Here is a 27,739-nt window from a genome sequence, read left to right on the forward strand (position 1 = left end):
CCTCTATCCTGGGAAACTCATCAGTTTTCCATGCTTTTGAACAAGGCTATTTTGGACCTGGTTGGCTAGTGAGTACATATTATGAAGTGTTAACAAACCAGTAATGTGTATGTTTAAAATGTCGCAGTTAATAATGTTTACACATTGTATAATGTTAGTGAATGTTTGTGCATGCTTGATTATAGGTGACTCAGGATACGGAATTAGGCCTTGGCTTTTGACACCGGTGGCTAACCCTCAATCGGAAGCAGAGAACCGGTATAATGTAGCCCACATATCTACAAGATCGGTCATCGAGCGGACATTTGGCCTGCTCAAAGCAAGATTCAGGTGCTTACAGTAGATCGAACTGGTGGGGCACTCCAATATAAGCCTGAGAAAGTGTCAGATATCGTCATTGCTTGCTGCATTTTGCACAATCTGGCACTCCGCCATAATTTGGAAACCGACATACGTCAGGGCTTGGAGGAGGAGCATCCCGTCAATTTAGCAGCTGACAGTGAGCAAACAGCCTGTGGTGTTGAGACACGGCGTAATGTGATCAACACATTTTTTTCATGTAAGCAACTACCTATATGTTCATAGTACTATGTATATGTATTCATTCCTGTTTGTGAGAAGTACATGTGTCCAAATATCATTCACCTAGGAAACCGATGCATATCGTACTCCCACCTTTCTCTTCTCTGCTGTGTGGACAATTACATGTGGCACCGGAATGTCATTCATCAACAGGTTGGATTCAACTTGTTACAACTAAACCTTTTTGTGTGTACCTGAGGGAATAATGTGTAGCAAATCTATATTGTGTGTAAATTTTTATTTTGGTTATGCATAAAATTAATTTCTAATATGTTGATAGGCAATAGTTACTGCAATCTTGTTATATACAAATGTTCACTTGTAGTGTGACGTGGGTGACAATGATGTGTAGCATATTGTGTATTTGAGATCACATTTTTCAAATATCTTGTGTTTTTTTATATCACATTGAAAAGTGTCACATATGTTTTTGAATAAACTTAATTAACATGTGATGAAAATTATTAATATTTATATTGTGATTTAAATTTTTCAGTCATATTACTCCAATGACTGCTCATGGTATTTATTTTACTTAACATCTGTAATAAGAGGGACAAACATCGCGACAGGTATAGTGATAGGATGTTTAAGCATTACTTAATGAACAAGCTGTCACCTTGGAAATATGTCCTTCGTGTATTGTGTCCGTGTGTTTGTATTGACGTTTGGGTTATTGCAGCGTTTCCCAAATGGTGGGTCGCGACCCGACACCAGGCCACGGCACCAAAATTGCCATGTCGCAGCTAGGCTGGCCGCGCGGTGTCTCCCGTCCCAACCGCTCAAGTTTAAAAAAATGGCGGCGATTCCCCCCGCGGTCCACGTGCTTGCGCAGGGCAAACAGGGCCCGCTCCCTTCCTCCCCCCCCCCCGCTCCCAACGTGGGACTGAGGAGGAAGTACCAGCTCCTCTGCGACCCGTACGTTACGTGGGACGGAGGGGGAAGTACAAGATCCTACTGCGGCCCGCTTCCCCCCGCGGCCAGCTTCCCGGGCTCACCTCCCGTGGCCCCCAAGCCCACCTCCCGTCCTGGGCAGCAGGAGGGGATATCGGGGGCAGCAAGGGAAAGCATCCGGCAGAAAGGTAAATCACCCCACCCAATCACTGTCAAGTCACTGTTCCCAGTGACTCTCTCCCACACAGTCACTGTCACCCACCGACCATCTCCAACCCACCCAGTCACTCACCCACCATCTCCCACACACCCACCCAGTCACTGCCCCCCTCCCAGTCCCTGCCTCCCCCCTCCCTCCCAGTCCCTGCCCCCCCCCCTCCCTTCCAGTCCCTGCCCCCCCTCCCTTCCAGTCCCTGCCCCCCCCCAGTCCCTGGCCCCCCCCTCCCACCCAGTCCCTGCCCCCCCTCCCACCTGCCCACCCCCTGGCCCTCCCTCCAACCCGCCCACCCCCTGGCCCCCCCACCCACCCCCTGGTCCCTCCCACCCACCCAGTCCCCCCCTCTCACCCACCCAGTCCCCCTCCTCCCCCCCACCCACCCAGTCCCCTCCATCCCCCCCACCCAGTCCCCCCCTCCCCCTCCCACCCACCCACCCAGTCCCCCCCTCCCACCCACCCAGTCCCCCCTCCAAGTCCCCCCCTCCCACCCAGTCCCCCCCTCCCTCCCACCCAGTCCCTGGCCCCCCCTCCAATCACTCACATCCGTCAAATGTACAAATGTTTATACGCACACATTTCATCAAAATATAATGTGTGTGTGTGTGTGTGTGTGTGTGTGTGTGTGTGTGTGTGTGTGTGTGTGTGTGTGTGTGTGTGTGTGTGTGTGTGTGTGTGTGTGTGTGTGTGTGTGTGTGTGTGTGTGTGTGTGTGATGCATGTATTTGTAAATGAAATTATATTTAGATACATAATTGAGTATGAAAATCCTAGCCGTCACTTAGCTATGTATGTGTTTAACGTGTAATAATAACACTAAACTATTGTTCATCGTGTCTTTCAAATGTAGACACAAATGCTGATGTGTTAATGATGTGTACATAACATTAATTATCTAATGCATGTTAGTTTCGCACTATAATGTAGGTGATAATATTACATTGACACGACATGTTTTTTAAAATAACATCACTATTGTTATTGTGTACTTTCATATACAATGTTTACGAGTTCTAATTTAGAATTTACATGATTTTACATTTCACATGACAGATAATAATATATAGTAGATTATTGTGTTACAATAGTGATAATGTTGGTTCAACATATCACATGACATTACAATACATATTATGTTAGCAAAAATAAAATTTAAAACCAGAGCCGAACATGAAACACAGAAAGAGCTCAATGCACATCCAGCGAAACTTTATACACGGTACAGTGCCTAAATATACATGTATTGATATCTATTAAATAAAATGGTCTTTTAGTTTGGCCAAATTGTTGTAAGCCCCTGAGCCACTGCACGGCAGACCACATCTCAAGGGTCCCTACACTAATATAAATTCTTAATAACCTGTGCATTGCCAGGAAGAATGATTTATAATAAATCTGTCCAAATTAGTTTGCAAAGTTCTAAGTCTGATTGAAGCTTTTATTAACCTGTACATTACCAGGAAAAGCACTCTGTATTAGAGTTGTCACAATCACACTGCAAGCAGGCAAGTTCCCCTGAACTTGGCCAAAATGTTAAACTAAAAGACCATTTTATTTAATAGATATCAATACATGTATATTTAGGCACTGTACCGTGTATAAAGTTTCGCTGGATGTGCATTGAGCTCTGTCTGTGTTTCATGTTCGTCTATGGTTTTAAATGTATATATCGCCATGCTCAGTAGCACTCCTCTGTGACACTTATATGCTTATATATATGTTGTGGTTATTTTGGGGGTTCAATATGAGCTTGTGGGTGTTCTATATGTCTAGCAAAAATGAAAGACATATGCAAATATAAATTTAAAGTTTAGTGGTTAGCAACATCATTATGAGAATAGTATATTATATATATATATATATATATATATTTATATATATATATATATATATATATATATATATATAATAGTATAATAGTATATATATATGCATAGTAAATAATTGCACAATAGGCAACATTAATTTTTGATTAGTAATCAGCGCACCACTTTTTGCAAGCATTGTTACATATTGATTATAATTGATTTTGTAGACACGTCAAACTCAGGTAATATTAGGATTGGGCCATCTCAAATCCTACATTGGTCCCATGTATTCATAACCGACATCTGTGAAATAGAGCAAACACATGAAGTTCAAACATTGCACATTTATCTATGTTTCAGCATCATAACGCTTAACACATCTCAATATGATTGTCGATCTTCACGCAGAAGTTACTTATATGTTTAAACTGCAAGGATCAATCTAATGAGCCAGAAGAATGTAATGTTTCAAATGCCGATGTTCGCATTACTACAGATATGTTTGTTCCGGGGCCTGAATACATAATAATGTGCGCGCACAACGTGTGTTGCGTGCGCACGTCACGAATCTGTGGACTAAGTATTTGCGCATGCGCAAAACGATGTGTATGCTGTGCGTACAATACATGTCCCTCCATGGTGCTGCTAGCAGTATGCATATGATCACGTAAACTGCAGATATGGAAGAGAAACAAATGCACTTCTACACACGTAGATATATTAACATTGACAACTGACGTGTGCCCACGCCCAAAGCGGACGATCACCCAATGAGCGTAAACAAGACACCATGAAACTCACGCAAACACCCCTCCCACTGAATGAACATTGGCCTACAGCGCTCTGCACGCACCGCCCCACCGACGTGCGCGCATGACACACTGCACTGACCGTAACAATAAGCTACGGTCACAGCCAATACTGTTTTACGCGCACGTTGGGTGGGGGGGCGTTGCATCGGTAAACGTTGTCAGGACACATTGGGACATGACCACGTACCCACGTCACATGTCGGAGACACGTACATTGTTTTCATATGTTGAATGCTAAACAATGAGGTGTGTGTGTGTGTGTTACAGTTAGTGTAACAGTTCTAAAATATAGTTAAAAATCTATTATAATGATTTCTTTATTACTCCGGCACCAATGTGTACTCATGGTTCTTAATGTAGTCATTTGTTAAATGAATCATTATTTTTTTCAACGGTCTATGTAAGCATGTCTGCAATTTAATGCTGTATCCACTCATTTGGCTAAGACATTGTGTATATTATGCAGATTATGTTGTCATATTTCTTACATATATCCTTTATGTAAATGCATAACGATATTTGTATTTACCATTATTGTAGAAGTCAGAACTGAATTGGCTGGAACACACCTCTCCAGTAAGGCACAGCAGTATCATCCATGGTTGAGCCAAGCGTGGAATCCTGAATCATACACATCTCCGTGACCCCATCATATGGATCCGCAGTGGATTCTTGAAACAAGACATCCGGAGGTAGGTACACATCTTCGTGGTTTTCACCTACACATTCGTATTGTGCATATAAGTTTGAAGAAATACCATAGTAGTTATGTCCATCTTCCATCTCGTCTTGTTGAATGGACGGTGCAGGTATATCAGCAGACGCGACAGTCTGTGAGCGTTCAATGTTACTGGTACTAGGCAAAAATATGCTATTTAGCAGAAGATATGTTCCATGTTCCATGGTAATTTTAAATGAGGGAGCAACATGCCAGCAGCTGTATCGTTGACCTTGTCGATGAGGTACACGCTCAAAACATTCATTTGCGGATAAAGTGAAACGTACAGAAGTTTTCCAATTTCTTTGATTGGCTGCTTCTTTGTAGTATGGATATGTTTCCTTGATAAAGGCATAGATTTCACCGACTGTAGCCTTTTTATCGCTCTTTAACTCGATGGCTTCATAAATCATAAATTTGTATGATTTATGTGGATTGCTATGCAATGTCGATGCAACTGCCATTTCTTCTCTGTTCCAGTGTACAGTGTGTAACTTTAACGCATAAGCATGTCTGATGAATGTGTGAATAGTTAAATTTTATCTTTGCGGTATTTTTCAAGGTTACAATCCAAGCGAGCATTTATACGCCTAGTTTTTCACCCACAAGAAAATAGTTTCAATAATTGGATGAGATAATTTGTGAAAGATACCGTCTTTTCACAGGAAACGAAACTTTAGTTTCTGCTTAGGCAATGATAATGCGAAAAACAAGTTGACTCCTCTAATTACAATAACAGTGTGTGTGAATTCATCAACATTGCTATGATGTACATATTTATACATAGACCTAAAAATATTTCTATATACACACACATCTATATATATCTATATCTATATATATATAGTGTATGTAAGTCACTCTATCTACATATATATATATATATATATATATATATATATATATATATATATACATATATATATATACATATATATATAGTGTGTGTGTGTGTGTGTGTGTGTGTGTGTGTGTGTGTGTGTGTGTGTGTGTGTGTGTGTGTGTGTGTGTGTGTGTGTGTGTGTGTGTGTGTGTCTCTTATCTATATCTATATATATATGTATGTACACACGTGTGTGTGTATTGACTGATATATAGATATATATAGATATATATATATATCCTGCAAAACTCCAGGCCTTGATGGGTGCAAGTGCAAAACAAAAATTGTGAGGCGCTACTAGTGAAGGTGAAAATAAATGAATAAATAAATAAAGATATGTGATATATCTAAAAGTGCTCAAATACGATAAGAATGGCAAACTTTGCTGCTCAACCCTCTTTGGAGAAGTTCCAGTTTTCTCCTTTCTTGAATGTTGAAGAGAAGCTTGTGGGGAGCGCAGGTATCACCATATATATGCAAAGGAAAAATATATAATAGTGTGGTATATCTAAACAGGTACAGCAGTCAACACAGGAATCATGAAAGGGAACTCACATTCTGCCAGTTGTAATACAGCATTTGAAACAGCAATAGATGCAGTGGATGGATTCAGCACTGTGCAGGGGGGTCTGGCTTGTAGACACTCCCTGATGTCAGCAGGACAAACCCTCAATAGAATGAAAAAGACGACTCTAGTGCAACATTGTATGTTCACGAATGATATATTGAAAATAGGCAATTTCTATTGCACTTACATGAGCAACATGTGCTTAGACACATAAAAATCGATGCGCAGCATTGGTGTGTGTCATCCCCCTCACTCCCGAAGTTGCGTCGCGTCACTTCCGGTCTAGCCCGTCGCGTCACTTCCGGTTTCGTCGGCGATCGCAGAATGGATCAAAACGGGTTCTGGGGTATGCTGGGCACACGTCTGGACTGCTGCAAGGTTCACTCAACGCGTTTCGCTGGCGTGGCAGCTTTGTCAGGAGTCCGATCTGTAGCTTAAGCTTCATTGTCCATATAAATACCCTTTACTGGTTTCTGGTTGGATGGCTGAACAATTCTATACTTCTCATTGGCTGAAATGGTACTTGCTGATTGGCCAATGGGCGGGACTACCCGTGCATACTAATATCAATGTGAATTACATATAAATGACACCCTTTTATTAAATACAAACATAATAAAATCTTTATACACAATATAAATAATACAAATAAATAAATAAATAGTATACCTACTATTCTAACTATAATGCTAACTAATACATAGAAGAACTAGCTGATTCACAAAGAAAGGTTTTTTAAAGGCTGAATTCTGCACTAGTGTGTTTACATTGGTGTATTATACCCCTCAGCAATGTTTTATGCATCAATTGAGGGAAAAGGTACTGTATGGGAGAGAAAAGCAAAAAATCACAAGTTAGTGTGACTCATATAAATACATACATATATAAAACTAGATACATATACACAACATAATAGCTATTAAGTATATAAAATCTTAATCACATGTAATATATTATAAAAATATCTAGTTTAAAAGATTAAAAATTATTAATAAATTACTAATAAAGAGTAACAAAATAATAGATTTAAAAGAATTGACACATATAATTTAACTATATAAAAACACTGATTTCTATATCTGAGTTAAGACCATCTGGGATTAATGTTTTTAACCGGTGAATCCAGAATGTCTCTCTTTTGATTAATTCTTTAGTTCTGTCACCGCCTCTCCAATTTAATGGGACATGTTCAATTCCTTTAATAGTTAAATCTTTTGGGTTAGATGCATGAAAACGGGTAAAATGTTTTGGGACACTATGTGTGTCCAACATACGTCGTATATTACCCATATGTTCCAATGCTCTCACTTTCAGGGCACGAGTGGTCTGACCAACATATTGAAGACCACAACTGCATTCCAGCAAATAAATAACAAACATGGAATTGCAATTGATAAATTGTTTTATATTAAAAAATTCATTGGTAGTGTTTGATTTAAAAATATCTTTAGCCCCCTTGCAGCAAAAATCACATATTTTACAGTTGCCGCAAGAATAAAAACATTTTGGAAGTTTTAGCCAGTTATTAGTTTTAGTAAGTTCCTTTTTATTCTTCAAGCCACTTGGTGCTAGTTTCTGTTTTAGATTGCTTGCTTTAGTGAATATAACATTTGGCGTAGCTGGTAGTACACTCCCTAACACAGGATCATTTTGTAAAATGTGCCAATATTTTTTTATAGCATTCTTGATTTTATTTGCATCCTTATTATATTATGTCATAAAACTGGTGGTAAAATCTAACTCTGTTTTATTTGTTTTAATCACATTTGGTTTAATTAAAAGTTTCCTATCAAGCAAATCTACTTTTGATTTAGCTTCTTTAATTTTTGTGGGGCTATATTTCTTCTCAAGAAATTTGTTGGTTAATGCAAGTGATTGTTCCTCATAAATTTCTTTCTTACTGCAATTCCTTTTTATCCGCATGAATTGACTCTGAGGTACATTAGAAATCCACCTTGGGTGATGGCAACTATTTCTTAATAAATAATTGTTGCCATCTACTGATTTAAAAAAAGTTTTTGTTAAAATAGTATTGTTTTCAATATAAATTTCAAGGTCTAAAAATTCTACTTTTGTTTTACTAAAATTGGATACAAATTTTAAATTAAAATTATTAATGTTAATATAGTCCAAAAATTGTTTCAATAAAATTTCGTCGCCATTCCAAATAAAAAGCACGTCGTCAATATATCTTTTCCAGAGGACCAGATTTACGCCAAATCCATGCGAAGACCAAATGTGGTCCAATTCCCACATGGTCATAAATAGATTCGCATAGCTTGGTGCAAATCTGGTCCCCATCGCGGTGCCGCAAAGTTGTAAAAAGAATTCTTTATTAAACCAAAAATAGTTGTTAGTTAGTATAAAATGTATTCCCTTTAAAATAAAATCTCTTTGTTCCGCATCCATAGTTACATCCTCAGTTAAAATTCTCTCGATCGCATTTAACCCTTGTTTATGGTCTATGGACGTGTATAATGAGGAAACATCAAGGGTTACGAGCATAAAACCATTTTCCCATTTAATTTCTTCTAAAATAGATAAAACCTGCGCTGTGTCTTTAAGGTGCGATCTGCCGGTAACCACATATTTTTGTAAAAACTTATCTATATACAGTTACTCCGACAGATTGGAACACATTGATTCGATGCCTGATATTATAGGCCTACCAGGGGGATTGTATAGGACATTCAAGAACGGAGAAAACTGGAACTTCTCCAAAGAGGGTTGAGCAGCAAAGTTTGCCATTCTTATCGTATTTGAGCACTTTTAGATATATCACATATCTTTATTTATTTATTAATTTATTTTCACCTTCACTAGTAGCGCCTCACAATTTTTGTTTTGCACTTGTCACTTTGTTTCCACTGGTGATGGCTGCACCTTTTGAAGATGAGGTTAATACACCAAATGAGTTCATGAGGAGGCAATCCAGAAAAAATAGATTGGGCTCCTTTTTCTCCTCAGGGGAAGAGGAAATAGTAATAGATGCACCACCTATCGTTATTGATTAATATAACCTAGACACTGAATTTGTTAAACTAGAAGAGCTTTTCTTTAAAGACACCAGAAAGTGGTTAGACCAAGAATTTTTAGAGAAATATCTAAAGGACAATATAATACCTACCCACTTGTGATATTGACGACAAAGAATTTTTAGCAACTTGGCATGCTATATTAGACAAATGTTCTAACGATCTGATAAAATTGATTTTAAAACAACATGCTAAGAATCTAATATTATTGGATGAGGAGATTAACAAAATTAAAGTTAAAATGGAACCATTTGAAAACACCGGTCATTACAAGAGAAATGACATGGAGTTACAGAGAAAGGTAGACGGACTGACCGACGCCATAGTTTTAAACAAAAAGAAAAATTTTAACAGAGATTGAAAATGTGCATATAAGGGGGGACTCCATTTTGATTGCTAGATAACCATTTTTCTATAACCATTCTGTACTAACATTTAAGTCTCAGGAACTAACCACATGCCATATGCCATACGTAATTGTGCCTTCTAGGCAGATCTGAGAAAATGACCTCTCACCCACTTATCACTAGCTGAACTGTATTTGTTCAGACTTATTTTTTGCCCTGTAGAAACAGGAACTTGTTCCCAGCCATATTGAGCATGAGTTACACAAGAATGCATTACACAACATACTGTCCTAAAGACTGACATTTCCTTTAACTGCCTCCAAGTTCGGTATTAAGGCCCCTTCCCAGACTATAAACTGTCTATGCTGTCTAACTGTTATTTTGCTGAGATAGACAGACTGTAAATTAAAAGGGGAAGTATGTTCTCATATGTGTGTTTTTTTCTATGCTCAAGTTTGCTATATAAACTGGCTGTATACCCTTCAATAAACAGGAGAACAGTTTTTGACAAAGCTTCACTGTCTGACTCAATTACTGCTTTCCTCCGAGCTCGTCCACCATTTTGTTTTCCCAGATCATCAGCGCTTTAAGAGTGGGTTTAAGCCCCCGGGGTTGAAGTCATCTCGAGTTGGCAGCAGGGTATTCTCACGCAACGACGTCAGAGAATACGGATAGGAATTTACATATGGTGTCAGATTTGGGACAGAAGCACATTCGGGGTAAGCGTACAAGATATATATTTTATCTGTATATTATCCGTCTGTGTCTCCTTGCCCAAAGAGCCCATAAAGGTTTTAAGGTTTAGAAGTTTTTTAGAGTTACCGCTGCACCGGATGATTCAAGGTTAAGGAAAAACCATAGAGACACTTGAGTAAGGACTCAAAGTGAAGTCAGGATTACATGAATCCTTGACGGAAGTATATACACAGGGTTATAGTCCCTGTTGAGAGAAAGGAACAAGCGATATAGGTGTTATCTGCTTGAAAAACTCTTAAAGTGTCTGTGGGAAAAGTGTATTTTTTTTAAAAGGGGGGAGGAGGATTGTAAGGGATTTTTAAGGGAATACTGTATTATTGTGCATTTGCATGTTTTATATATATATAAGATAAGATATATAAGATATATAACTGCATAAGTGCTAAGTATATAAGTGCTAAGTATATAAGTGCTAAGTATATAAGTGCTAAGTATATAAGTGATAAGTATATAAGTGCATAAGGTTAAGCCGTATTGCTCATATATTTTTACAGTGCAGTGCTTGCTTGATTTTGGTTATTTTAATCAAGTATGTATTGTATTGTCTAAATGATGGGAAGGTAGTTTTGCCCCATTTCATATAACAATGATAAAAGGATTATGTTTGGGTGGAGATCCTGAATGGCTATGGTTTCAGCCGGATCCCGAGTGGGACATGCATCATATGGCATTATGTGGCCGCATTTGGGTAAAAGTTGCACCTCACATTGATGAGGCTAAACAAAATAATAACCCAAAATTTGATGAGCCAATTTGGCCACCCCCGCGTAATAATCTCACTATGATGTATTCCCAAGCCCCTAATGTACCCCCACAGGAGTTTTTTACCTCCAGATATTTTACCCCCAACACCGCCGCCTTGTGTGATGTTACAAGTACCCCCGTATACTCCTATCACACCCGTGCCACTATTTCCAAGTTTTGATCCTAACATGTTGGCAGCGTTATCACACTATGCTGCAAGCCACCATAAACCTCCTACACCCGTACGAAGGGAGGAGAGTAATGGCATTTGCCCACAGCCCTCTCAACCCACCTATGTGGAGTCGAGAGACGATGCAGAATCAGAGGTGGTACACCGCTCTGAATCTGAGCATCATAAGTCGTCCTCTAAAGGAAGCCAAAAAAGACAGCTTCCCACTGTCGTAAGCCCCACAAGACTTTCATCTCATGGTTCACCCCCTGTCTCCGGGGAGAGTTAAGGGGAAGATTCTAGTTCGGATTCATCTCATTCCGACATACCATCACCCACTAGCCGATTGCCTTTAAGTAAACTTAAAGAAACCACTGCTTCAGCAGCTTCTGTGACGTCTGAGTCATCTGCAGGAGCCAGCAATGATAGAGTTAAGGAATTCTGTGCTTCTGTAAGGGTACTGACTGAGGAATTCATGGAATTTAAAGAGGTATTGACTGATTCATGTGCCGTAACATTAACTCCCGCACATAGTAATGCCAAACCTGTCCTAGCTACACCGCAATCATCTCTTTTCACACCTAGAAATACCACTAGGAAAGACGCGATTCGCACTGCTAAAAAAACGCGAATTTGAAGCAGTGTTAGCTGACACTTTAGCTGATTCAATTAAACTCTCTGAGGAAATCAGAAGGTATAATTCTCCAAGACAGGATCCCCCAATATCAACTAGAACATGGCAGGCATCACAAATAAGGGAACAAGCTGACACACAGGATTGTGCTGAAGCAGAGGTTGATTTTAGCATTGTTAAAACTGATAAGGAATGTGCTGCAGCCTGTGTCAAAATTGCATCTTTTAAGTGCTGCCAACTGAATTTTTTTTATATATATAACTCTCAAAATGCATATTTGCCCCCTGCCCCTATGGCATCGGGACAATTACCATTTCCATAGGTAGCCCCAATTTACCCCAGTGTCCCTGATCTAGAAAAAAAACCCTGAGCCCTTAACCTTTCCTTGGTCACAGGCTCTGAGGCAGTCTCCGATAAAGAAGTTTTTATGGCTTCATGTGGAACCCGAAGCAATAGGCTCCCTAGAGCACTCCCTATTGATATGCCTGCCAGGCAGATCGGTACGGATGAGGAAGAGACGGACTCTAGGCAGGAATGAACCCCTGTCAGGGACCGTTCATGGGACAGGGAAAAGTCACAGGATGAATCAGAATCAGATACTGACACTGTGGCACAGGCATATGCAGGTCTGTCAAACGACGCTAAAAAAAAAAAAAAAGGAGCAGGGAAGCTGAGAAAGCAGGGAAAAGAAAGGACAGGAAGTGCTATAATTGTAAAGAGACAAGATATTTTGCCAGTAATTGCAAACCAGCCCCTAAGAAGGGAACCAGAGAATTTTTTTAGTAGAATATTTTTGTCTAAATTCAGACGGGTCTATCCCGCCGGTATTGAGAATCTCAAGTATTGTAAATCTTAGTGGAAAATATGTTTTGTGTGTAAATTCAAGGTAGGAAAATTAGTTTTCCCCCAGAATGTTTTATTAAATTTTAAAAATATGGTAAAAAGGTTGATTGAGTAATCCCTGTGTGCTTGTATAATCTGAGTGAATCCTAACTATATGAAAGTTTTATGTGCATTGAATAATATGAATATCGGTTTATTGTATATATACAATTATTATCTAGGTACTTGCAAGTGTTTCTGAAATAAGAACATAATTAATTGCTCATGTTAAGTGTAAATTTTAAAGGTAAGAAACACCCCCACTATAACACAAACTGATCAATAATGGGAAAGGGAGAGTTTGACTGGTTATAGAGAAAAGGACAAAAAATGGGCAAATGTCAGAAAAAAGGAAAAAAATATATATAATTCAGCCCGGTCACTGGTATATTTTGAGGATTTATTCGTTCTGGCCAGACGATGATTTCTTAAAAACCAGAAAGACATCCTTTTCCAACTTCTCTATTTCCATGTCGAGAGAGAGAGGGAGAGAGAGAATCAGAATAGCAGCCCAGCCAGCCCCCCTTCTCCAGTTGAAAAAATGTGCGGAGATACATTTGAGACACAAAAGTTAACCGAAGCTCTGTAGCTACAAATTAGGTTTAACTGTTTTATTAATATAGTTTGCGAGCAGGATCAAACAGTTTTGCAGTGCCTTGTCTTGATAATTTTTGTTGTATTATTTTTGTTTCTTTTGTGTGTCACATTTTATTCTGTAATCAGGCCGTGTGAGGAGCTGCATTTTTAAGATGTCCCAAATTATATTGTAATGTAATTAACAGTTTTTTTTTTTTTTCTTATCTGTTTTGTTCCAAGGTTTTGGCAGGATGCCCAGAAAGTTATTTCAAGCTTGTTCCAATCCGAAAAAAAAGTTTTTAAATCTGTGTCTATAATTTCTTATATTACAGGATGTTTCTGTCAGAATACAATAGCTGCTTATATTTATATTCAGTAGTGTTTTCAGTGTTTTTAATGCAAATTTTATACCCAAAGGATTCAAGTTAGTTTAGCAACAGATCAAGCAACAATAATTAGTTATGTTTTGAATGCTGTTATCCTTTCTGTTATATTGTTCATATATAAAATTATGTGAACAAAGGAGGGGTATTATTGCTGTTTATCATATAGCTGTCTATGCCCAGAAGTTAGATGGGTTAGTGCCCGGGATGAACGAAATCTGAAATTATTATTTATTTATTTTTAAGAATAATGCTGAGTGCCTTTTAAGTTTGGAAGTGTGCTCGGCACTTTTGTTTGGCAATAGCTGAGGCACCAATTTGAATGAATTTAGATTGTAGTAAAGTCAGGACCACAGTGACTGTTTAGTAAAACAATTAGTAAGTATTGTATGCAACTGATATATTTTTGAGTCTCTCTAGGCACATGTCAAAGTTGAAAGTGCACCTACGAGAGATGGGTTAATGGTCAAGCATTTCCTACGCAAGAACGTTCTTCATCCCAGATGAAAAGTCCCTACTACTACTATTAAAAGTACTACTCATCACCACTACAGCAAATAAAGTGGCAGAGGTCTCTTTTTGGATCCACGTTACGCATATGAAACTTATCCCAGCACCACCCACAGTTGCTTCAATCTGCACCGTATCCAAAGTGGAAAAGCCTAGAGACACAGCCAAAATTCCAGGCCTCAACATATGAACGTTGAACTTTTTAATAATCTTTTTTCTTTACAGGTTTTGTTATTTTAATTATAAATGTATAGTCTATTAGGTTTGTGTAAATAGTGTGCACACAAAGACGATAGGGTAGGAACAGGTATATTTTGTTTAGTAATTGTTATTTTGTTTTTATTGATTTGTGTATAGCATATACTGTATGCACATCTTTTGTCACACAATGGAATCCTAGTAAACAAAGCCCATATTTTATATATAATGTAACCCAATGTACTATCTATATTCAATAGGTTGCACCCCAGGGAAAAGAAGTGTTATATTTAACCCCTTGAGAAAAAGACAATATGAAATAAGACATTTGTAGAACCATCTATAAGAAATTGGTTACGAAGGGTGTAGAAATAAGAGTTTGCCCTAGGGAAGTTATTGACTCTGTGATAGGAGGACAGATAGAATATTACCCTACAACTAGAACAGGTCATGTTATTTGGGGAAAATAGTCCAGTGTTTAAAGGTAGAGATGACGGATGGGATTTGTTGGGACTTGGTGGTTGGATTAGTTCTCTGGAAGCGAAGCTATTGGATGCTTTTGTGTGTGTGTCTGTCCTACTCATCACTCTCTATGTATGTGTCATATGCAGTAAACTTTGATCCAGAAGTGCGTTGCACCCCCACCGACGCTATGCCTCTTTTCGGTGATGTCAGCAGTCCCCCAGAAGAAGAGACCGAGAAGAAATCAACTGTGCCGAGATAATGGCCGAAAAAGAATGACAAGGCACAATTGGACAATCTCCTGGTCCAGCAGGACTATGCAATGGTTAACTGTTCTTTAAATAGACTGTCTCTAAAGAATAAGAGGGGACTAAGAAGATTGGATATAAGGCTATGAGGAAAGTGGGAGGTCACTCAGAGGCGTGTGTCAGCCATAAGGAAAGGATCATAAGTCAGCCATTTTTTACCATAGCAGCCATTTTTCTGTTTTGCCATTCTGAATAAATGCAGTATGAAAGATGCGTGAAAGATGGATATTTGTGCAATCGCTCCCGGTAGAAATTAGCCCCCACCAATTTTCACAAATTTTAGCCGCCATAATGTGCTAGTAGTTACAGAAGAGCAGTGTGAATAGTAATTTAGAAATTGGTAATAGTTTTTGTAGTAATAGTCAACCTGGTAAACAGAAAAGATATTATACCAGCCACACCGATATATATCTCTCTACAAACAAGAACTCCTGTGGCCATATATTTTTATTTTTTTCTGACCCCCAAAACCTGCACCACTAGTTCAGTACGACAAAGTATATCAACAATATCAAAAACAATATAGTAGTTGTTAGGTTATGGACCCACGACAAAATGAGGGAAAGAGAATTGTTATGGGACTGATATTTATCGTTTGCATATTTGTAGTATTAGTTGTTATTATTTCATGTTGCAAATTAATGTGTTTATCTTTATGTAAAATGATTATGCCTTTTGGTAAGTCAGTTGATCACACATATGCATCACTGAACGTTAATGCCCCCATTCACAGTTTCCCAAATATGATACATGACTCTGGACCTACTACCACTAGAGTCCCGATACCTTTGATTATGACAATATTCAAATCCAATACGAGACCCCCATATCCTAGAGGTTAATTGTCATTGTCATGACAAAAGGGGGGATTGAAAATGTGCATATAAGGGGGAACTCCATTTTGATTGCTAGATAACCATTTTTCTATAACCATTCTGTACTAACATTTAAGTCTCAGGAACTAACCACATGCCATATGCCATACGTAATTGTGCCTTCTAGGCAGATCTGAGAAAATGACCTCTCACCCACTTATCACTAGCTGAACTGTATTTGTTCAGACTTATTTTTTGCCCTGTAGAAACAGGAACTTGTTCCCAGCCATATTGAGCATGAGTTACACAAGAATGCATTACACAACATACTGTCCTAAAGACTGACATTTCCTTTAACTGCCTCCAAGTTCGGTATTAAGGCCCCTTCCCAGACTATAAACTGTCTATGCTGTCTAACTGTTATTTTGCTGAGATAGACAGACTGTAAATTAAAAGGGGAAGTATGTTCTCATATGTGTGTTTTTTTCTATGCTCAAGTTTGCTATATAAACTGGCTGTATACCCTTCAATAAACAGGAGAACAGTTTTTGACAAAGCTTCACTGTCTGACTCAATTACTGCTTTCCTCCGAGCTCGTCCACCATTTTGTTTTCCCAGATCATCAGCGCTTTAAGAGTGGGTTAAAGCCCCCGGGGGTGAAGTCATCTCGAGTTGGCAGCAGGGTATTCTCACGCAACGACGTCAGAGAATACGGATAGGAATTTACAGAGACATAGCAGACTATACTAAGGGTAATTATAAAAACTGGGGAAGAAAGAATTTCCACCATTCGAGATCAAGGGAACCCAATAGAGAATATAGGGGAGATCCCAGTAAACCAAAAAGATCCGATAATTATCAACATAAAGGATGGAAAGGGGGTGCAAACAGACAAAATTACAATAAACCCATTAATTACCAACCAATTAGGATAGAAGAGATCCCTAAAAAGGAAGACCTAAACCCAACTAAAAAAGTGGAAAGGAAATCAGGCCAAAAAGATAGAATAGAGAGATCATCTACAGTTGATGAGCAAGAGGCCTCAACCTCAATAACAAAAACAAAAAAAGATTTAGACTATGAAAAACAAATGAAAGATTGGGAAATCTATTGCTCAAATGGCTCGCCTGCACAAGAGGGAGCAGTTGGAGGGACAAAGAAAAAAACCACTTTTTTAGATGGGAAGTCTCCAACTGTATGGGAGACCAAAAACAGATATGCACCACTGACAGAGACACCTCAGAAATCAAGAAGGAAAAGAGATTCAGAGGAAGCAGAGGAGGGAGAAAAAGCAAAGATATCAAAAATAAACCATTGAGAGTTTTTAATATTAGTAACAAAGAATTAGATGATGTTCAATTAAGAGTCATTAGCAAAGGTTTAACCTTTGCTCCCACTGTAGGGCCGAGTGGTTTTGACCTATTTATTGATGCCAACAAATTTTTAAGAAAATTGACTGTTAAAAAATTCTTCTTAGGTAAAAATTCAGATGATGCAATTTTAAAGAACAACACAATTATTAATCCACCAGCTAAAGATACATTTTTACACACTAATTTAAGACCCAAATCCAAATTTTATCCAAGTTTTATTAAAGGTCATCACTTAGAAGTTTTTAATCAATTGATAAATAAGGAATTTGAAGCCATTGTTAAGAATGATAAACCTTTTAAAAATAATTTAAGTTTTAAAGAGAGAGAAGCCCTGAAATCACTAATGAAAGATGAAGAATTGGTTATCAAACCGGCAGACAAGGGAGGAGGAGTAGTCGTAATGAGCAGGGAGTATTATATTAACGAATCAAATAGAATACTCGGTGATACTAATACATATAAAAAACTAAAAAAGGATCCTACAACCACCTTCCTTGGAGAATTGCAAAATTTTTTAACAGACGGTAAAAGTAAGGGTATACTCAAAGAGGAGGAGTTTAAATATCTTTGGATGGATTCACCAAAAGTGCCGGTATTCTATTTTTTACCAAAAATTCATAAGGACCTATACAATCCCCCTGGTAGGCCTATAATATCAGGCATCGAATCAATGTGTTCCAATCTGTCAGAGTATATAGATAAGTTTTTACAAAAATATGTGGTTACCGGCAGATCGCACCTAAAAGACACAGCGCAGGTTTTATCTATTTTAGAAGAAATTAAATGGGAAAATGGTTTTATGCTCGTAACCTGTGATGTCTCCTCATTATACACGTCCATAGACCATAAACAAGGGTTAAATGCGATCGAGAGAATTTTAACTGAGGATGTAACTATGGATGCGGAACAAAGAGATTTTATTTTAAAGGGAATACATTTTATACTAACTAACAACTATTTTTGGTTTAATAAAGAATTCTTTTTACAACTTTGCGGCACCGCGATGGGGACCAGATTTGCACCAAGCTATGCGAATCTATTTATGACCATGTGGGAATTGGACCACATTTGGTCTTCGCATGGATTTGGCGTAAATCTGGTCCTCTGGAAAAGATATATTGACGACGTGCTTTTTATTTGGAATGGCGACAAAATTTTATTGAAACAATTTTTGGACTATATTAACATTAATAATTTTAATTTAAAATTTGTATCCAATTTTAGTAAAACAAAAGTAGAATTTTTAGACCTTGAAATTTATATTGAAAACAATACTATTTTAACAAAAACTTTTTTTAAATCAGTAGATGGCAACAATTATTTATTAAGAAATAGTTGCCATCACCCAAGGTGGATTTCTAATGTACCTCAGAGTCAATTCATGCGGATAAAAAGGAATTGCAGTAAGAAAGAAATTTATGAGGAACAATCACTTGCATTAACCAACAAATTTCTTGAGAAGAAATATAGCCCCACAAAAATTAAAGAAGCTAAATCAAAAGTAGATTTGCTTGATAGGAAACTTTTAATTAAACCAAATGTGATTAAAACAAATAAAACAGAGTTAGATTTTACCACCAGTTTTATGACATAATATAATAAGGATGCAAATAAAATCAAGAATGCTATAAAAAAATATTGGCACATTTTACAAAATGATCCTGTGTTAGGGAGTGTACTACCAGCTACGCCAAATGTTATATTCACTAAAGCAAGCAATCTAAAACAGAAACTAGCACCAAGTGGCTTGAAGAATAAAAAGGAACTTACTAAAACTAATAACTGGCTAAAACTTCCAAAATGTTTTTATTCTTGCGGCAACTGTAAAATATGTGATTTTTGCTGCAAGGGGGCTAAAGATATTTTTAAATCAAACACTACCAATGAATTTTTTAATATAAAACAATTTATCAATTGCAATTCCATGTTTGTTATTTATTTGCTGGAATGCAGTTGTGGTCTTCAATATGTTGGTCAGACCACTCGTGCCCTGAAAGTGAGAGCATTGGAACATATGGGTAATATACGACGTATGTTGGACACACATAGTGTCCCAAAACATTTTACCCGTTTTCATGCATCTAACCCAAAAGATTTAACTATTAAAGGAATTGAACATGTCCCATTAAATTGGAGAGGCGGTGACAGAACTAAAGAATTAATCAAAAGAGAGACATTCTGGATTCACCGGTTAAAAACATTAATCCCAGATGGTCTTAACTCAGATATAGAAATCAGTGTTTTTATATAGTTAAATTATATGTGTCAATTCTTTTAAATCTATTATTTTGTTACTCTTTATTAGTAATTTATTAATAATTTTTAATCTTTTAAACTAGATATTTTTATAATATATTACATGTGATTAAGATTTTATATACTTAATAGCTATTATGTTGTGTATATGTATCTAGTTTTATATATGTATGTATTTATATGAGTCACACTAACTTGTGATTTTTTGCTTTTCTCTCCCATACAGTACCTTTTCCCTCAATTGATGCATAAAACATTGCTGAGGGGTATAATACACCAATGTAAACACACTAGTGCAGAATTCAGCCTTTAAAAAACCTTTCTTTGTGAATCAGCTAGTTCTTCTATGTATTAGTTAGCATTATAGTTAGAATAGTAGGTATACTATTTATTTATTTGTATTATTTATATTGTGTATAAAGATTTTATTATGTTTGTATTTAATAAAAGGGTGTCATTTATATGTAATTCACATTGATATTAGTATGCACGGGTAGTCCCGCCCATTGGCCAATCAGCAAGTACCATTTCAGCCAATGAGAAGTATAGAATTGTTCAGCCATCCAACCAGAAACCAGTAAAGGGTATTTATATGGACAATGAAGCTTAAGCTACAGATCGGACTCCTGACGAAGCTGCCACGCCAGCGAAACGCGTTGAGTGAACCTTGCAGCAGTCCAGACGTGTGCCCAGCATACCCCAGAACCCGTTTTGATCCATTCTGCGATCGCCGACGAAACCGGAAGTGACGCGACGGGCTAGACCGGAAGTGACGCGACGCAACTTCGGGAGTGAGGGGGATGACACACACCTATGCTGCGCATCGATTTTTATGTGTCTAAGCACATGTTTCTCATGTAAGTGCAATAGAAATTGCCTATTTTCAATATATCATTTGTGAACATACAATGTTGCACTACAGTCGTCTTTTTCATTCTATTGAGGGTTTGTCCTGCTGACATCAGGGAGTGTCTACAAGCCAGACCCCCCTGCACAGTGCTGAATCCATCCACTGCATCTATTGCTGTTTCAAATGCTGTATTACAACTGGCAGAATGTGAGTTCCCATTCATGATTCCTGTGTTGACTGCTGTACCTGTTTAGATATACCACACTATTATATATTTTTCCTTTGCATATATATGGTGATACCTGCGCTCCCCACAAGCTTCTCTTGATGCGTGCAAACAGGCCTTGTTTTCATGATATTCAAAGTTCATCAAAGTTGCCTACATTAGTAGCTCAGTATGATTGAGCCCCTAATTGAGGCAGCTGTGTAGAAGTTTGAATCTCCTGCAAACAAGGCCTGTTTGCAGCCATGAAGACCTGGAGTTTGTCTGGAGATTATATATATATATCAGGAGAAACTGTTCAAGAGATATTGATTTTGTCCAGCAGTCAGGAGAACTCAGTTTGAAATTTAAACAGAAGGGATATGACAAACAACTAATTAATGAGTCCATTAAGAAAGTCAGCTCCATGGATAGATCCACTATGTTAAAAACATCCAAAAATAGACAGGTCACATCTCGTCTGGGCTATAACTCACCAGTGATTGCAGACAAAACTGTGACATCTAGTTTAAGATTTATTACTACCTATAATCAGTCTCATAAAGCTATTCAAAAAATTATGAGCAATCACTGGGGAGTTCTCAGATGTGATCCTCATTTAAAAGGCATTCTTCCGGATCGGGCATCAATTGTCTACAGAAAGGCCAGAAGTATGAAAAGTATTATTGCTCCAACAAAATTAAAATCAGCAAGTAACTCTGAGAAAACAACTCTAAATGGCCTCATAGGAAATCATAAATGTGGACGAGGTAGGTGTATCACCTGTAGACATTTGAAGGCACGGTCGGATTTCAGCTCCTCCAACAGAGATACTATCTATCAGGTTAGGAATTACATAAATTGTCTTAGTTCATTTGTGGTATACTGCATTCAGTGTGGTTGCGGATTACGTTATATTGGACGCACCACCAGATCCCTCTGCACCCGTTTCCTAGAGCACAGAAGGAGTGTCATAAAGGGATTAATCACTAATAGTATTTCCCGACACTATAAAATTATACATAACCAGGACCCAAAATGCATGACAATCATGGGCCTGGAATTTATTTCACCTTGTGCTCTGGGAGGCGATCGTTACAAGATTTTGTGCAGACAGGAGACTTATTGGATCCACCAGTTGGGAACTCTCACCCCTGGAGGACTCAATGAGTGTCTGGATGCTAGTACACTGGTCTGATCTCCTGACCTCTTGGACTCTCGTCGCTCTCCTCAAGGGAACTTAATCAATAGTTCTCTCCTGCTGTCCTCTTTTCCCACACTCCCTCATATAGTAATGTTCCAATTCCCTTCCCTCCCTCTCCATCCCCTAGTTCCCCCATTCTTTCTCCCCCTCCTCCCCCCTTTTCCTTTCCTCTCCTCCTCCCTCCCCCCCTCCCCCCCTTTCCTTGTCCTCTTATCCTTTCCTATTTCCTTTTTCCCCCCTATCCCATCCTCCCCCCACCCCTTCCCCATCCCATCCTCCCACAATATCCCCATAGGCTTTTTACTACATTTTTATTTTCATTTTTATTTTTATTTTCATTTAAGGTTTTTTAGGAAATCGAATGAGGCAAATATTAGTTACAAAATCAAATCACTTTATTCATTCAACATAATCAATACCTTGCTCTTCCTCTCTCCTTTTCTCTCTCAATGCAATGTATTTGTACATATGTATGAGTGTGACTATTGTAGGATTATCTTTTTCTTGTCTCTGTGGAAATAAGTTAATTTAATTTTTATGTTATATAACATTTGAGGTATGATGTGTAATCTATTAGGCCCCCTAGTAACATATATTGTCTGTATATATTTGTATTATCATGAGACACCAATAAGGATATACAGATATATTTTATTATCCCACATGGGAATTTATTTTATTTGCAGACACTCTTGTCTTGGTTTAAACTTATGTTGTATATTGACCATAGGTCCTAAACCTTTTCTATATATATGAAATTGATATGGAATTGGAATTTACGGGTAATATTGCTCTATTTATTATTGAGATCTGTTGCCTTGTATCTGAATTTATTGTTCAAATTAATGTCCTTTTGTTTCAATATAGTTATCATGTCGTGCAATGTATGATCTAACTATTTACACCTATTGAGAGTATATATAAATCTCATACAATTAATTCATCATGCTGGTTTCCTATTGGGGAATCATTAAATAATGGTTTGAAATTATACATTGCAGTGCAATGAATTATGAATATATATGAGATGATGATATATGAATATTTGAACCTTATTTCTAGTTTTACTATATCCATTCTGTTTTAATACTATTGTCCTTGAGGCATTTTAATTACATAATCATTTCTTGTCTTTTCCTTAAGTGTATTAGTCCCAAATAGTCTTTACATAGCTAGTTTTCCATTGATTAGCATTTCTTACAAACAACAGCCCCATTAGTACAATACAGGTTTATTCTATCACCCAATCATGGGTTGCCTGGTTACGGAGTAGCTATAAGAGGGCAGGACTTGATTCTATACAGCATCAGCCCTTTGAGAAAGTCGCCCGTCAGGTGACTAAACGCGTCAGTGAACTGATAGCGCGATTACGTCACGACGCCGCCGCGCACGCGCAGGAGCCCATACCAAGCGCGGGAATACTATCGGCGGCCATTGGAAGCGAGAGCTGGAATCTGGACAATATACAGATAGCGAACGGAGCCCTGTACACCTGGTTCCTGGTGATCGTGTATGGCAGTCCTGAAGGAGTCCACGGAGACGTGTTCCAGTATCCAGAACCGGATGGTGGTGATAAATTCACAAACTGCTTTTTATATATTTTAATCTTGTGAGTGCGATTCCTACCCCCCTATCCCCCATTTTTAATACATTTCATGCTGTATTATGCTATGGGGCGTGCGCTCTCTCTCTTTTTCTGTTTTTAGATATCTGTGGAGTTGGTTTACCCCGTGTGAGAGCAGCCCAAAGACCCCTTTATCAACATCTGAATACCCATCATTATGGACTAATTATTGAAGGACTGGTTGGACTTTTTTATTTATTTTTTCTGTTTCCTTTTTTTTAGCACGTTTTTGCACTGCTATTATATTGATATTGGTTGTGTTTAAATAGAATTTAATAGGTTACACTATTTAAAGATATATACACTTTTTATAATTCATACACTTTACACGTATCATCTTTTGATGTAACTATAGTTCTATTATTTCATTATTTATCACAGTACTGTTTTTTGGCGCTACAATTTTTTGTTTATATATATATATATATATATATATATATATATATATATATATATATATATAAAATATATATATATATATATATATATATATATATATATATATATATATTATATATATACAGTGTTCGACAAACCTATACATTTTCTCACCCCCGGGCGAGTAAATATTGGCCCAAGCAGCACACGTATGGTACTAGGTGGCGAGTAGATTTTTTTGTGTGGCGAGTAGATTTTTTGGTGATTTGTCAACCACTGTATATATATATATATATATATATATATATATATATATATATATATATATACACACACACACACACACACACACACACACACATATATATATATATATATATATATATATATATATATATATATATATATATATATATATACACACACACACATATATATATATATATATATGTGTGTGTGTATATATATATATATATATATAGCCTATATGGAACCATGTATAAAATGGTTTTTGAAGCAAAAAGTGGCACTGTGTGCTCATTTGCATGTCATTTCCCAGAATCCCTTGCTGCAGTGGAAGTGCTCTGTGCTGGGTGATAATGGTGAAAGGCGGGGTTGCAGACCTGCCTAAGACATGCAAATGAGCATACAGTATATTTACATTTGCTCTATATATATATTGCAAAACTGCAGGCCTTGATGGATGCAAACAAGCCTTGTTTGCAGGAGATTCAAACTTCAACACAGTTGACTCAATTAGGGGCTCACTCATACTGAGCCACTAATTTATCCAAGTGTGCTGAACTTTGAATATCATGAAAACAAGGCCTGTTTGCAGCCATCAAGGCCTGGAGTTTTGCAGGATATATATATATATATATATATATATATATATATATATATATATATATATATATAAAAAATCAAAAAATAAATAGATGATACCGTTCTGTGGCTAACGAAATGCTTTTATTTGTGCGAGCTTTCGAGATACCACATAGTATCCACACACACTTTTAGTTGTGCTACAAACTCTCACATTTCCACACCCACCCACACCATTTATATCCCCTCTCACTCCACACACACTTTGTATAGAGCACAGTTTATACTGTGGGCTCTCCATTCATTTTTATTCACACTGATACACATACACACTCTTTCTTCACTTGCTTTCAGTTACCCTTTGACACCTCCAGCCATAAATCTCATCCACACGGGGGAAGGACCAGCACAGATAACATTCCAAGAGACACTGTTTTTAAGTAATCCTTGCTTCATTCATTGTAACATCGCCGGAAGAAGAGATCAGTGTATCTCGAAAGCTCGCACAAATAAAAGCATTTCGTTAGCCACAGAACGGTATCATCTATTTATTTTTTGATTATTGAAGCTCGGCTAACACGGTACTGATACCTCTACATGAATATATATATATATATATATATATATATATATATATATATATATATATATTAATCAGTCAATACACTGAATCAGTCAATACACACACACACAGATAGAAAGAGAGACAATGTGTGTGTGTATATCTATCTATCTATCTATCTATATATATATATAGAGAGAGAGAGAGAGAGAGATACAGAGAGAGAGATACAGAGAGAGAGATACAGAGAGAGAGATACAGAGAGAGATACAGAGAGATACAGAGAGAGACAAAATATATATTGATACACACATAAATATTTTTTGATGTATGAATGAAGATTATGGTAAGTAGATGTATTAGAGAGACAAGACACAATTAAACATTATATGAAACACTAGGTTATGTGATATGGGTAATTAAATGATGTTGTATTGAAATAATATTTTCATAACATGACACTAAACATTACAATACCCAAGCTGAAACATCTCATACTTAACAAGACCTAAGTGAATGTCATATTCCATTTACATGCAAAGTGTGGCATCATGTATTTTAACTAAGCAACAGATTAATATTAGTTATTAATATGTTCTCAAACATGCCTTACCTCATTCAGTGAATGAGCATTTGTAAACATTCATATGTCTACAAGTACATAGTTGAATGTTTGCAACCATCTCTACATGATCATACATACACTATGCATCAAAGAGTATGCATTAAACACCACAACAACACAAAAGAATGTAGTGAAGGTTGTTATTTATTTATGTTTATCCTTTTGAGAGCGAGTCACAGGCCTGCTTGTTGGCTGTTGTGATCGCCTTCTCCCTGTGCCAAGTACTCTCGGCTTAACTGTAGCACTTGTTGTGGCCTGTGGCAGTTCAGGGTCACTTGTTGTGGCCTGTGGCAGTTCAGGGGCACTGGTTGTGGCCTGTGGCAGTTCAGGGGCACTGGGTGTGGTCTGTGGCAGTTCAGGGGCACTGGGTGTGGCCTGTGGCAGTTCAGGGGCACCGGGTGTGGCTTGTGGCAGTTCAGGGGCACTGGGTGTGGCCTGTGGCAGTTCAGGGGCACTGGGTGTGGCCTGTGGCAGTTCAGGGGCACTGGGTGTGGCCTGTGGCAGTTCAGGGGCACTGGGTGTGGCCTGTGGCAGTTCAGGGGCACTGGGTGTGGCCTGTGGCAGTTCAGGGGCACTGGGTGTGGCCTGTGGCAGTTCAGGGGCACTGGGTGTGGGCTGTGGCACTGGTTCAACACTTGAGATACATTGCAACAGTGGTGGAGCAGTTTCTTGTGTGTGTGTTTTTGTCTTCTTCCAAAAGCTGGTGATTTATAATTGTTGACCAATCTTTCTTTTGCGTGTCTCATTTGTAGGTGTCGGTTCAATATTTGGAACAGAAGATGTAAGCGGTTGGATGTTGATAGGGACCTGCACAGAAGTGACACCTACTGTACCTGAAACATCCTGAAGTGGGGAATGAAGAAGTGATTGGGTCTGGAGAAAAATTACCAGCACATAAAGATCCATCCTCTGCTGGGTTAAAGTGGAATTGGTGCTCTCTTGCGGTACTCCTAAACTGATTGGCTTGGCTTACATTCAGAACTAGTGCTTGTAATGTCATGTTTAGATTTTGGAGTTCTTTAGGAACTTGGATGATTACATTTTTTATTTGTGACATTTCTGATATTGTCCTTTCATGCATCCTTTCATGCAGTGACATCATACTTTCATGCATTGACATCATTTCTGAATTGCGACGATTTTGTTCACCCAAGATTCGTTCTTCCGAAGCTGCAATAGCTGAGAAAGTGTCATTATCAGGAGGACTTTAATGCTGTATTAATCCAGGAGTGTCAACAATTTCATGGTCACTTGAGTCAATTTGTCCGTGAGTGGAAAGATCTGGTTCTACAAATAAAAACATAAATGATCAACTCACATGGAACATTAACATTGTTTCATGCTATAATGATAGTTGTTGTCATAGTAGAACACATTACATGTTGACATTATGTATATTTGTTTTTCAATAAAATGTTTAAGCTTTTACCCACAATGACGTCTCGACTCAGTGTGAAAGATGAATGAATTAAAGATTATTGTAACATCACAACTCCTAGTTGATACTTGAAAATGCACACAATACATTTTGTGTAATGAAACT

The 27,739-nt window shown here is 37.7% G+C and overlaps 1 long non-coding RNA gene across 1 annotated transcript; it reads left to right on the forward strand.

The window, feature by feature from the left end:
• LOC142491224 (uncharacterized) lies at nt 1-27,469 on the forward strand. The gene is made up of 4 exons (XR_012800355.1): nt 1-68; nt 186-735; nt 4,850-5,001; nt 26,949-27,469. It is a non-coding gene; the product is annotated as an uncharacterized LOC142491224 (long non-coding RNA).
• The last annotated feature ends 270 nt before the right edge of the window (nt 27,470-27,739 follow it).

Source organism: Ascaphus truei, chromosome 3 (assembly GCF_040206685.1).
Source record: "Ascaphus truei isolate aAscTru1 chromosome 3, aAscTru1.hap1, whole genome shotgun sequence".
NCBI lineage: Eukaryota > Metazoa > Chordata > Amphibia > Anura > Ascaphidae > Ascaphus > Ascaphus truei.